Source organism: Brassica napus, chromosome A4, assembly GCF_020379485.1.
Source record: "Brassica napus cultivar Da-Ae chromosome A4, Da-Ae, whole genome shotgun sequence".
Taxonomy (NCBI): Eukaryota; Viridiplantae; Streptophyta; class Magnoliopsida; order Brassicales; family Brassicaceae; genus Brassica; species Brassica napus.
The window spans coordinates 1,173,451-1,188,095 of record NC_063437.1 but is presented as its reverse complement, the minus strand read 5'-3'; positions in this window follow the sequence as shown (position 1 = coordinate 1,188,095).

Here is a 14,645-nt window from a genome sequence, read left to right as displayed (position 1 = left end):
GTCTGCAATTAATTCCAGAAACCCGCAATATTTGATTCATACTTACAGTACTTAGTGATAGTAGAAAAAAAAGGAATGTGTATAAACCCAATTAGTGCTCAATCACGTAATATCATATCTTCTCACAAATTAATTCCAGAGACTCAAAATATTTGATTCAAACATTTATTAATTTATGTCATTATTGAAATAGAAATTGTTTGCAATGATTGCGTGATTGAGTACATATCAGAATATGTGATTATCAAAGGACTTTAGGAAACTAGTAAATATTTGTATAAGTATATATTCATAGTGATGATAAAGATTCATAATGACATGATTAACAATCGCCAAATATATTAGGAAACAATAACAATCTCTTATTCTGAAAATAGAAAACACACTTAAATTATTCTTTACATTAATAATCGACAAATTTTCTGTCATATCCCTTTTTATATAAAACCAAGGTTAGAAAATAAAGCAATTGAGATGGAGTGGAAAACGTGTAATTTTTTTTTGTCACGCCTGGTTTAGATTAATATTCACATTTTAATATCAACCAAATTTTTTTATTAAATGGTTTCATTTATAAATTATAAACATAAAAGCATAGGGAAAAGATACGATGCCCTTTGCTGCGAAAAGGTGTTCTTTCAGGACATAAGACTGTGCCTGCTCAATCGTCGAATGCAGGCAAGATTGTGGAAGTGACTGTGAAGCCTCATGATCGTGTGAACTTTGGGGAGGGTCCCCCTGGTTTCCCTCCACTCTTTCCGGAATTATCCAAACAGGATAATATCATGGCTCTTCAGTATATCTCGCATGCTGACGAGACTGAGAGAATGGCTAGGATCCAAAGAGTCAGGCAAGGTATTGAGGATAGTAAGACTGAATCTTCTATTAGGCTGATGCGTATTACAGGCGAGGTCGACAAGGGGAAGGGCCACGTTTTTAATTACTTGGATACGACAACTCAGAGCCTTCAGAACCATCCTTTAAGGGACGATCCTCAGCGACAACAGCAAAGGAAGCGTCTTGGTGATGAAGAGGCAGAATCGTCTTACTCTCCTCTCTCGATTGTCTCGGCCCCTGTTCAGGTTCCAACGGTTTTTCGTTTGGGCCCTTCTTCGGAAGGGCGGGTCGCTGGGAATCAGAACCATGGAAAAGCTCCGAGGAAAAGGCCCCAATCTTGGAAACGCAAGTTGACAGCAAGAGCCGTGACTTCTCCGTCCTTTCAAGAATCTTGTGGCCCTTCTTCTTCTCAGGGGAATATGAAGAGGAAATCTCCTCTTCCGCTACTTGCAGCAGACAACAAAACTCCAAAAACCTCAAACCCTACGGTGGCTTCCGTATTGAAGCCGCTGCAGCCCCAATGAGCATCATGAGCTGGAACTGTCGAGGAGCAGGAAGCGACGAGACAGTTCAATACCTCCGGGGACTTCGCAGAAGTATCTTTCCGGATTTTCTTTTTCTTATGGAGACGAAACAGAAGAATAGTTACATGATGGGTTTACAACAGACTTTGGGGTATGATAAAATGATTACGGTGGAACCAATAGGTTTGAGTGGTGGTTTGGCTTTGATGTGGAAGTCGACTTTTGAGGTGGCAGTTTTGAGCTGTGATAAGAGAATTATTGATGTGAAGGTCTCTTTCGGCTCAGTCTCTTTCTACCTCACATGTGTTTACGGTGATCCTGTGAGGAGCAAGCGTCAGGAAGTTTGGACTAGGCTTATTGACATTGGTCTAGTGCGAGATGAAGCGTGGTTGTTGACTGGTGACTTTAATGAATTAATGTCAAATGGAGAAAAGCTTGGAGGAGCCATCAGAGACGAGTCCACCTTTTGGGACTTTCGAAACATGGCAGAAAATTGTAAGATTAAAGAGCTTCGCTTCTTTGGGAATAGTCTCTCTTGGGCAGGTAAAAGAGACAATGTCTGGGTTCAGTGTAGATTGGACCGAAGTTTCGGAAATGATGAATGGTTTTCTCTCTTTCCTAGAGCTAGTTCGGAATATCTGGATATGTGGGCTTCAGATCATCGACCTCTTCGTATAAGCTTTGCGCTGGAAAGGGTTGATCCGCATAGAGGAAGATTCTTCTTTGATAAACGGATGCTCTCAAAGGCGGGTTTGGAGGAAGTCATTAAAAGCTGTTGGGGTGACGACTGTGAAGTTCAGAACAGTACAGTGGAAAGAATAAACCGATGCCGCAGAGGTATCTTGAGGTGGAAAAAACGTGCTGACCTTAACTCGAGGAACAAGATCACCAGGTTGAAATCTGCTTTGGAGCGGGAAGTGTCTAAACACTTTCCTTCCTTCCATATGATGAGCAAGATGAGAAAAGAACTTGCCTTAGCCTACAAGGAGGAAGAAACGTTTTGGAGACAGAAATGCAGAGAAGAATGGTTGAGATCGGGCGACAGAAATACAAAATTCTTCCATAATTGTGTTAAGGGGAAGAGGCACCAAAACAGGATCTTGATGTTGTTGGATGATTTGGGAAGGGAACATTTCTCAGAAGGGTCAAAAGGAGACATAGCGGTGAACTACTTCAGAGAGCTGTTTATGAGCTCTAACCCTCACGATGTTGAATCATTGTTCACTGGTTTCCAGCCACGGGTGACTGCTGCTATGAACAATCTGCTAGTAGCGCCTATCTCTGAGGAAGAAGTAAGGAAAGCTGCTTTCTGTGTTAAAAGTAGCAGTGCCCCAGGAGAAGATGGGCTCACGGGAGTCTTCTACCAACGTTTCTGGCATATTGTGGGTCCTTCTTTAACCTCAGAGATTCAGCGATTTTTTGTTACATCTATTCTCCCTGATGGTTGGAACCACACTCAGCTTAGCCTGATCCCAAAAATCCCTAACCCGATCAGAATGTCTGATATGCGCCCTATTAGCCTCTGTTCAGTGCAATATAAGATTGTTTCGAAGATCCTCTGCAACAGACTGAAGCAGATTCTTCCAGAGATTATCTCAGAAACACAGGGGGCCTTTGTGGCGGGTAGGCTTATATCTGATAACATCTTAATCGCACATGAGATGGTACACGGTCTCAAGGCGAATGATCGAGTCTCTGGTGGTTTCATGGCGGTAAAAACAGATATGTCGAAGGCCTATGATCGAGTGGAATGGAATTTCTTGGAAACTCTAATGGAAAAAATGGGTTTTGACCATGTTTGGATCAGATGGATAATGGCGTGTGTGGGATCAGTCTCCTTCTCGGTCCTCATGAATGGGAATGAGCATGGCTTTATCAAACCAGAGAGAGGGATAAGGCAGGGGGACCCCCTCTCCCCTTTCCTTTTCATTTTGTGTGCAGAAGCCTTGGTCAGCTGTTTGAATAAAGCGGAAAGTGCAGGGAGACTACAAGGGATAAAGTTGGCGAGCTCTGGTCCTTCTGTCCATCACTTACTGTTCGCAGATGATAGCTTACTAATGTGCCGAGCATCTTCAGCTGAGGCTGCTGAACTTTTGTCATGTCTCAATCGCTATAGTGAGGCTTCGGGTCAGATCATTAACCCGACAAAGTCTTCGGTGATCTTTGGAGCAAAGGTTCCAGAGAACACTAAAGTAGAAGTGAAACAGGCGCTTGGGATTAGCTCTGAAGGGGGGGAAGGTTTCTACCTTGGTCTCCCGGAATGTTTGAGTGGCTCCAAAAGAAAACTCCTAAGTTTTATTAGAGAAAAGCTACAAGGAAGGCTCCAAGGGTGGTTCTCTAAATCGTTATCCCAAGGTGGTAAGGAGATCTTGCTTAAATCTGTTGGGCTAGCTCTTCCTGTCTTTGCAATGTCATGTTTTAAGCTCCCTAAAGATGTCTGTGCGAAGATCACTAGCGCTATGGTGGAGTTCTGGTGGAGCAGTGGAAGTAACCGCAGGAAAATATCGTGGGTTGCGTGGAAGAAGCTTTGTAAGTCAAAGGAAGAGGGCGGTTTGGGTTTTCATGACATAGAACTGTTTAATCAGGCACTCTTGGGTAAGCAAGCTTGGAGAATATGGGACAGACCTAACTCTCTATTGGCGCAGGTCCTAAAACACCGGTATTTTGCTACTTCTGAGTTCCTAGATTGTGGTATCGGAACGCGACCTTCTTATGGTTGGAGAAGCATAATCCATGGCCGGGAACTTCTTAAGCAAGGCCTCTTGAAGACGATTGGAAATGGCTTATCTACCAAGGTATGGTTAGATAACTGGATCATGGATGGGATACCAAGAGCTCCTAGATATCAACAGGACGCCTTAGTGGATCTAACTATGGAGGTGACAGAGTTAATAGATATACCTTCTCAGTCCTGGAATAGAGACCGTGTTCGTCAGTTTATTCATGAAGATGATGTTGAGATGGTGCTACAAACGAAGCTCTCTTTTTCCAGAGAGGACGTTATGGTCTGGAGCTTCTCAGCTAATGGAAGTTACAATACCCGGAGTGGCTACAAATTGCTGGAAACTCTCCAAGATAGACAATCTAATCAGAACACTCAGATACCTCCTCTGGAAAGGCAACTGTGGAATAGTCTTTGGAAAACTAAAGCTCCCCCAAAGCTCAAGCACTTTATGTGGAGAGCGTTATCTGGAGCATTAGCTGTCCGTCAACGACTTAGCACCCGAGGTATCGCTTTGGATAAGACGTGCACGAGATGTTTTGCAGGAGGAGAGTATTTGCCACGTCCTTTTCCATTGTAAACCGGCGCGAGAGACTTGGCAAAGATCTGGATTTCCACTCCCCTCTGCGGGTTTCTCCCATGATTCTGTTTTCCTTAACTTTCATCATTTGATTGCAGAAAGTCGAAAGCAGAACGTTTCTAACGATACTAAAAGAAGATTTCCGTGGATCTTATGGCAAATATGGAAAGCTAGAAATGCATTTTGCTTTGAGCGTACGAGCACGACGGCAGAGTCGATTGTCGGAAAAGCTGAAGAAGACTCGACTAGCTGGTTCCACGCTCAGACAGAACAGTCAGAAGATCAGACTGGCCTGCGACAAGGTCCGATATCGGTGGAAAGATGGAGACCTCCTCCCTGGAACATGATAAAGATCAATGTAGGTGCCTCTTGGGATGGAGATTCTATGATTAGTGGAGCTGCATGGATTAATCGTAATGCCCAAGGCCAGGTCTTGTCTCACAGTAGGCGTTCGTACTCAGGAGTTCGATCCTTTCTAAAGGCTGAGCTTTTGGCAATGTCCTGGGCAGTGGAAGCGGTGAAAAATCTACGCTTGAATTGTGTGATTTTTGAGGTGTCCTCTAAAGAAGTTTATGAGCTGATCACTAAATCACTGAGAGGTCCTCGCGATTGCTTGGTTCTCAATAACTTACGTGCCCTCCTGCACACTGCAGGTAATTATCACATCACGTATGTTCATCATTCACTGAACAGAGTTGCCTCTGAAATAGCAGCTAGTGTAACACGCGATCTTCGTCTTCAATCCTATGTGGCGTCTGGTGGCCCCTGCTGGCTTATGGCACTTATCAATTTGGAGGCTGCAGCAAATGGCCTGTCCTCAGCTACTGACTAAGCCTCTGTTGCTTTCGTCTTCGCTTACTGTGGAATGACTCTCCGGAGTTTCAAATCCCTTCGAATGCTTTGTCCACTGTTTCTGGGGTTTTTTTTAGCTCACCTACTGGTGCTTGCCTTTTTTATTGTTGTTTTTTAAATTTCCTTGACCGTTTTGGTCTAACGCTGGTGGTTTGTACCCTTTGAATAATCATTTGACAAAAAAAAAAAAAAAGCATAGGGAAAAAAAATTAGTCGCGGCATCTTATTCATGAAAAGACTGGTTTCACAGAAATACTACCCTACATAACATAATAATATGATTTACATTAGGGATGTTTGTATTCTCTTATATTCAAAATTCCAAAACATAAAAATGAGAACAACATTAAAAAAATAAAGAGTGGTTTGTAGAGTGCAAACTCTATTGACGATAATGAATAGTTTTCATGTTCCATCTTTGTTTTTGAAGGTACTTCTTATGGTAACACCATCGTCGGTGATATAACTCACGCCCGATACACTAAGTTCGATAATGGTCTAGACAAAAAGTAGATTCTAATTTTAAATCAACTAGGTTCTCTCTCCGCGCGATGCGCGGAAAAGTGTATTGATAATCAAATTTTGATAATAAGTTTTAATATTTTTTTTGAAATTGAAGCATTGTATGTTCCAAAATATCTGTAAAATTGGTGAATATCGAGTTTATCCAATTGTTTAAAAGCTAAAAGAGTAGCTAAGTAGTGTGGAAAAGCAATGGTCTACACCATGTGAATCATCAGCTTTATTAAAAATGGTATCTTAGTTTTAATAGATATATGCCACCAAGTAATCAGTAACATTAGGCTAGGACGATGAAACTAATATGAAGACAAAAGTAAAACTGGAATTTAGAATTCAGTAAACTTTTTTTTATTTTTTCAAAAAGATTGGCATCATAGATTACGTTATCTGCAGATCGGACAACTTATGTTTCTGCGAAGCCACTGATCAATGCATGCGAAATGGAAACTATGGCCGCAAGTAAGGGTGCAAAGGTTATTGTGTTGGCTGTAATTTCCGAAGCATACAATACACATATCGTTTTCCTCTTCAGTGGTTGGAGGTCTATTAGTACCCTCTAAATCAGTAATGATCAGATCAACGTCTAGTCTTGATGTTGCATTTGGGTTGTAATCTTTGATAGTCAGAGTAACTTGAAGATCATTAGCCAAGGTATTGATGTTGGCTCTAGCTTCATTTATCACGTATTGTTTTGTTTCTTCAATAAGGTATGTTAAATTGGGGTGGTGAATGTCATGATATGTTAACATATCTTCCATGATTTCAGTTATGGTTTCACTAAAATTACCTTGGAAGTCGATCATTGATAGAAACTGAAAATCAATCACGGATTGTGTCGTATTGGGCCTGAGGATGTAAATTTGGAGGGTTTGCTTCGGGTTTCCATCTGTAGATCTTGTTTGATGTGAGATTCGATGAGATATAAGTGGTATGTCAGTCATTGTTGAGGTATTTGTGGGGGCTGAAGTGTTTGTGGAAATGTGGTAAAGAGGGTGAGTTTAAATATATGATTTTATTGTCTTTTAATGTTGGTTTTAATGAGCATTTATTGATGGATGTTAATTTTTTTTGAGTTATTTGTTTCTGTTGAATTGACTTTTATCCTAACGTGTTACTGTTTCGTTGAAGTTTTAATATTATCACCAGTTTCTAAGTATTAATTTCATATTGTGTTTATGTGTAATGGGATTAATAGTGATGGTTATGTTATTTTACTTTAAGGTTTAACATTATCGGAGATTTAAAATTTGTTTTTTTAGTTAGAAGTAAGTATTTATATTATATGTAACACAATTAACTAATAAAATATGAAGAACCAAGTAAGTCTGAGATTTTAGAGTTTTATAAAAAATATAATTATGTATACAACATAAATTCTCTTATTTTAAAAATCGGAATCTCATCTTGAATATATTCACGAAAATAAAAAGTACTTGAATAACCTACTTTAAATATAAAACCTAAAATAGTTTAAAATGTAAATAAATCTAGGTATCAAGTTCTGTGAAAAAGAGAATAATAATCCGAATAATGGATGAATTAGAATCACTCTGTGCTGCATGCTTTTGCATGATCTCTTATTCGCCTTTTGAAATGCTTTATGTAATCAATTGATTTGTTGAAGTAGAAATTTGTTGCTGGTGATGAACAGAGTAGTAGTTTGCCTGGAAAATATTGGATATTATTGTTATGTTGATAAAAAAAAATTAGATCTGTATTATTTTTTGATGTGTTTAATAAAATTATTTACCTTGGAAAAGTTTAGGAATTATGCTTGTGATGATGAGAACTTTAAATTTTCTATCCTTTTTTCTTTGTAGGATGCTAAAATTTGCTGCTTGCTTGTCGCACAGTATGAGTTTAACAATTGTCGACCTGAGATAGAGATGTATGTATGAAGATAATTATTATTTCGTTTTTAACTATTGTGTTAGACTTACATGTTCAGCCGTAGACCAACCGTGGCATCAATATTGAGTTATGGGTGGTACGGTTTTATTTTTTGTATTATGACTATCTGCCCGACGACATCTGCACATTGATTTTAGAATAAACATCCATGTTTGTTTAATTAATACTGGAAGGACTTACTTACCTGGTAAGTATGTGGGTGTAGTGGCTAACCGCAATAGATTTCTGTAATTCTGAGGAGATAAATTGTGAACTGGAAATATCGGACCGTTGAGTGTAACGTTCAATGCTATTGTCTTTTGGTTAATCTGAATGTAATATGGCAGTTGGGTGAGTTTCCGATGTCGTGAATTATGTATGACAAAAAATCCCGAAAACTCATATATATCTCTTTCAGTTAAGTTTTTTTGATCATTCGGCTGAATGTTTCCGGTGAGCCGGCCTTCTAATAATTGTCCCTGAGTGTGAACAAATTTTGTTGTGCCGAACCAATTAAGTAAATAGTGAGTAGTTTAAACCAAATATGGTGGATTGGAAAATACATAACATATATATATATAAAGTTTTAAAAAGACTTATATGGTGGTCGTAGCACAGGAAGCCAATGGAAGTTTGAGTATTATCTGTTTGGTGTTTTCTGATGTCCCAAACATTTCTTATACATACCGTGATAGGAAGCACTGAAATCCCTTCTTGAAGTTGGTGGATTCTTTAAGGAATGTGTTGCATGGAAGATGTCACTGTAAGACATGCAATTTTAATTAAGGGCATATGTTATTTAGAACTTTACAAACAAAACTATAAATCGTAATAAGATACATGAATTTCCAACTATAATTATTACACACAGGGATGTATTTTCAAAATTAACATTTTGGTCATACGGAATATATAATAGCCGGACAGTTAAAATGTGTTTTCCCTCACAGATTAATGCTACCAAAACAAACGTATAATTAGTATTACTGAAATATTTTTTATTTTTTCATATATATGTAATTGTCTATGATATTTTATAATTACAGAAAAATATAAAAATAATATTGTACAGATATGATCTCGAGATCAGAAAGAAATTAATTCTTTTTTTTAATAAAAAATTTAGATTAGTATATTGACTTTTTTTGTTTCAAAAAATATTAAGTGTGTATAATAACATGTGATTTCAAATGGGAAAATTCCTTAAAAATACACAGACTAATTTTCATTTGCTAATAAAATACACAAACTATTTTGACTCCCCGTTTAATACACGAATTAATTTCCGTTGCCTATTAAATACACAAACTTTCGAAATTCGCAGGTTTTACACATAGTTTTAGACGGCGTTATCTATATTTAACGGAGGTGAAGACGATGTTAGTGTTTAATTAAACATGTGCTTAATTTATGAAAATAAAATTCCTTAAAAATACACGAACTAATTTGTATATGTTAATAAAATACACTAACTAATTTTCATTTGTTAATAAAATACACGAACTATTTTGGATCCCCATTTAATACACGAACTAATTTTTGCTTCTCATTTAATACACAAACTTTTAAAATTTTCAGATTTTACACATCGATTTAGACGACGTCAACTATGTTTAACATGATTTAGTGGATGTCAACTATGTTTAGCAAAAGTGAAGTAGATGTTAGTGTTTAGTTAAACATGTGGTTAAACTGCGAAAGACAATTAAAAATCCTTCTGATAGATTATATTGGTAGTTTTCTTCTTCATTACACTTGCATAGTGTAAATTAACCTTGATTGACGAAAAACAAGAATCAAAAACTAATTCCAAAATCAGAAACTCGTTTAAAATTACCTAGTTTTCTTCGTTATTTTTCATGACATGGAAATCAACTCCACTTTGAAGCAATATAAAATGAAATCAAAGCGAAGAAGAAGAAAAGGAACATAGTTTGATGAGTAAAAGAGGTTGAAATAGATTAGGGTGTCAAACTTGAATTGATGCTAGCTTGAATATAAGGATCAATCGATTCGAGTGGTTTTGGTTGAGGGTGAGCGTGCTTTTCACATTTTAACCATACTTTTAGTTAAAACTAAAGTCATTTCTGTTAAACGTAGTTGACGTCGTTTAAATCGATGTGTAAAATCTACAAATTTTAAAAGTTTATGTATTAAATGGGAAACAAATATTAGTTCGTGTATTAAATGGGGATCCAAAATAATTTGTGTATTTTATTAACAAATGAAAATTAGTTCGTGTATTTTTAAGGAATTTTCTTTTCATAAATTAAACACATGTTTAATTAAATATTAACGCCGTCTTTACTTCCGTTAAACTTAGTTAACGCCGTCTAAAACGATGTGTAAAACCTGCGAATTTCAAAAGTTTGTGTATTTAATAGACAACAAAAATTAGTTTGTGTATTAAACGGGAATCCAAAATAGTTCGTGTATTTTATTAGCAAATGAAAATTAGTCTGTGTATTTTTAAGGAATTTTCCCTTTCAAATATAATAACTTTTATACGAAATGGAATGATAATATATTGTCATATCTTTATATTACTTTATTTAAGGGACAAATATTATACGTAGACAATAACAAATATTCTTGATATCTTTGAAATCTTCTTTTTGAAAACAGATTTTCCAGCATAAGTCATTTTAGGTAACAAAAATATACTTTGTAATTCGAATTTAATTTTACTTTTATTTTAACGTAAGTATAAAATATATTACAATTAATGATACTATAATCCTACGCTATTCTAAATTGTGGCTCACCAAATTATATAAAAAAAACCATTTATAATTTTTATGTTTGAATAATATCTCAAAATAAAATTACAATAAACGAATGAAAGCATGTCAAATCGAGTAGATAGTTTACTAAAGATTTTTAACAATTATATTAGATTCCAAAATATCATAAGCTTTGGTCGATAACTTTTCGATCTTGAATATAATTGTTGGAATATCAGAAAATATTATGGTTTTACGGCATATACCAACCTTCCAAACAATAATATATATAGATTATTGAATAAAATGCTAAGATTTCAATATTCAAAGAATCCTGGGTGAGTTAATTAACAAATTCCACATATATATATATATATATTATTTTCTGATGAGAGTAAAATTTTGAGAGTGCTTTTCTGTAAAACTTAAAATATTGAGACAACTTCTAAAGCATAAAACCTTGTTGGTGCTAAATTAATATTTGAGTTATCAAACTTTTAAAGGATAACTCAAAACAACAACTCATAAATAATAAAATTGTATAAGAGGCACTACTCTGTGTATATCTAACGGCAAATATAACATAGACGTCATGTGATGGAGATTATTAAATATTTCTATAGGATAATACATAAGTAAGGATTTGTTTACCTCCAGTTTGCGAAGGGGGTGCAGGAGGTGGGTTCTCCATTGCTTCTATATTTCAATCCTTAGAATCAAAACGATTACCAGTTAGAGAGATGGACTACGATTTGTATTTTCTTGGCTGTTAAAATTTTTTTACACTTACGTTGATTAAAGCTTGGTAGACACTTCCAATGGTGATTTCAATGGGAAATAGATAGCTGAGTTTCCTTTTTGTAGAATTTTTAAGAATGATTATATATTTAGGGAAGTATACGGAAGGAAATCAGTGCCTAAGATATGCAAATAATGTCTTACGTAATTGGAAGGAAATATCATTAATTTGATTGATTTTCTCTTGATATATCATTTACTTGGAGTAATTATGTTGCTTAACGAACACGTTTTTTTGTTTTAGGAATGGTGATGAGCAAATTCTCTCGCACTCATGCATTAAGGATCACATCCAAATATGAAAATGATACTATGTTGAAATACATAAATGATTGACCTGTTTGTTATAAGTATAAATTTCAAAACACTTAAAGAGACAGAGTAATAATCCGTAAGAAGTAGAATAATAGTGCAACACATGATTATCAAAACATAATCATTCAGAGTAGTTAAAAAAAATTAGAAAGACTGAAAGAAACCATGAGTCAATAATAAACTGGAAAGAAACACTTAAAATGCAGTCCCTTGCAAGATATCAGACGACACACGGAAGCTCTACTTCCCACACTTGAGGCGTTTAGCTTTCCCCATCTCATCAATGTCATTAGTTCTCTTACTCCCCTCTGCAGAATCCACACTGTGTTTGGAAGCTTCACACACAGTGTTTCCAGTCTCAGATGTTTCCTCCGAAGTTGCAGTATTGTTGTTTCCTTCCGAAGCTTCTGTGACTGGTGGAGTGTCCAGAGGGAGAATCTTGGTCACAGTTAAAGATCGAGACTTCCCATCTAAGTTGTGCTTTGTAACTAACACAAAAGTTATGTTTCTGGCCGATGGTGCTGAGTAAAGCTTCCAGGACAGGCACCTCTTGGGTAACTCCTTGGTTTCCATTAGCCTGACAATCAAGTTAACCAATGTTCAATCACAACTTGAGGACCAGCACTGAGAGTACCAATACTGAGAGTACTGAATGATGAAAGTTACCTCAAAATAGTTGCTGACTAATTCAGAAGCATGCTTCCCAGTCAACTCAAAACCAGCATCCCCAAGCAGTACAAAAACAGCTTGTTCACTGTTGTCATATACAGATATATGTGCACGGTACCTGTCATGAAAAAATTAGAAGCTAATACCATTCAAAGCGTTACTGAGTTCTGAGTTTAGAGTAAATACTGTGCTACTCCAGATATGTTGACTTTCCCACATTTCGAACACATCAACGAAGTTGGGCCTTTCATAACCTTAGTATGGCACCCACTGCATGATATGTAATACCAGGTTGAGCCATAGACCACATCATTAATCGTAGCCGTGCACTCAAAAAAAGCCTCCTGCACCGCAAAGCTATATAAGACTCAAAGATTTGAATCAATAACTAAGAAATATTTACACCTAGTTGTACCTTCGTAGATCCCTGCTTGATGTAGGAGAATATTTCTCCTATGGTCAGTGTCTCTCGTTTAGTAACCACTTCGACATTAACCTCCTCAGCACTCTGTGGGTTAGAGCCCAACCTGAGACAGAGTAGTAAGCATTGATCCAGTCAGTCATTGATAAGGGGTTATGTAGCGAAAGAGTACATGTAAACACACAAATATATATATTTACCAGCCGAAATAGTCGATCGTAGGTTGGACATCGTAATCCATAAAAACACGTGAGGATGACATTGAAGTCAGGGCAAGAGTACCTATTGTATTAAGCAAAACCCATTTAAAGAGCACAAAGAGTAGATATGTAACTGTAAAAAAGCTATACTAAAGTTAGAAACCGTAACCTCCGAGACTCTTAGGGTTAACGGCCGTCACCAATAACACGGTGGGGGTGTTTTCGTATGATTTGAATTTTTTGCAAAACTCTTTTGCAGCCTGGTCCCAAAGGTAGAGCTTCATCACAGGTCCACTGCAAAATATCATCACTGAATGGTTAATAGAAATAGAGAGAAAGGGTGTTTAAGAAATAAATAAAAAAAACATACTCGTGTGACTGCACATGAACCAGAACATGCCTCGCCCTTGCTATCTCCACTTCGTCAAGGACTGGGGTCCCAATGAAACTCTGTCCATTAACCAGCTTCATGTGGCCGACAACATCTATCCAATTGTTCATCAAGCGTGTAAGTAAGAAGAGTACGAAATAATTAATCTACTATTACATGACCACACAAAACCGAAACAGACATAGTACTAAAGCTACTGAAGCAGCTAACAGATCCTAATCATACTATGCTACGATAAAACCCTCAAAAAAAATTCAATACCCGAGGGTCGTAAAAAATCCTTTCTACTGTTACAAACAGAATTAGTGAATTTCATTTGTCATTTATATATTTCACAGAATGATTCTCACAAACCTAAAACGCATTTAAAGAAAAATTCGAGATTTATATCCGAGCAGCAAGAAAGACAAATATATCAAACCCAAAACGCATTTTAAGCAAAATTCAAGATTTATATCCGAGCAGCAAGAAAGACAAATATATCTCTAATCATCAAGCACTGCAACTAAGAGTTAGTGTGGGGGATAAGTGAGATTACCGTAGAGGTCTCCTTTGCGATCGCAGCTAGCTTGGAAATCCTCAAAGGAATGAAATCGGAATCTGTCTTCATCAAAATGGATGGGGCTGTCTTCAAGAACAGAGAGTTCAGAGTTCCATGAGAACGACGCCGTCACGGCATGATCAGAAACCCGATACACTGACTTGTTGCTTGATCCGTAGAAATTGTTGAGTTTGTAAACCGATCCAGGCTTCATTTTAGGCAAATATCTCTCAATACGTCCTGGCGAAATGAAGCCTTGGATAACAGTTCCCTGCGTAAAATACACAAACAATCAAAGCGTTGTTTTAAATTTTCTAGAGATATATAAAATTTGAAAAGAAACAAACGTCAATAAGCGTCTAAATCTATGTGAGATCTTATTCTACTAAATATAAGTGAGACCTAAACGACGATCTAAAACACAACGAATCAAAAAACGATGGTCGGTGAAATCAAGTACCTGTTCGTCGATTAGAAGCATCTCAATGCCAATAAGCGTCTTCTTTAGAGGGTTCCAAGCCTCCCAGAAATGAATCAAGCGGAAACGAAGCTGGGTTTCGTGTGGACCCGGTGAGACATCTCGAAAGAACATGACGTTATCATCAGACTCGGAGGTGATAGGGCATTTTCCATTCGGTTTCGGCGCCATGGATTGAGGTT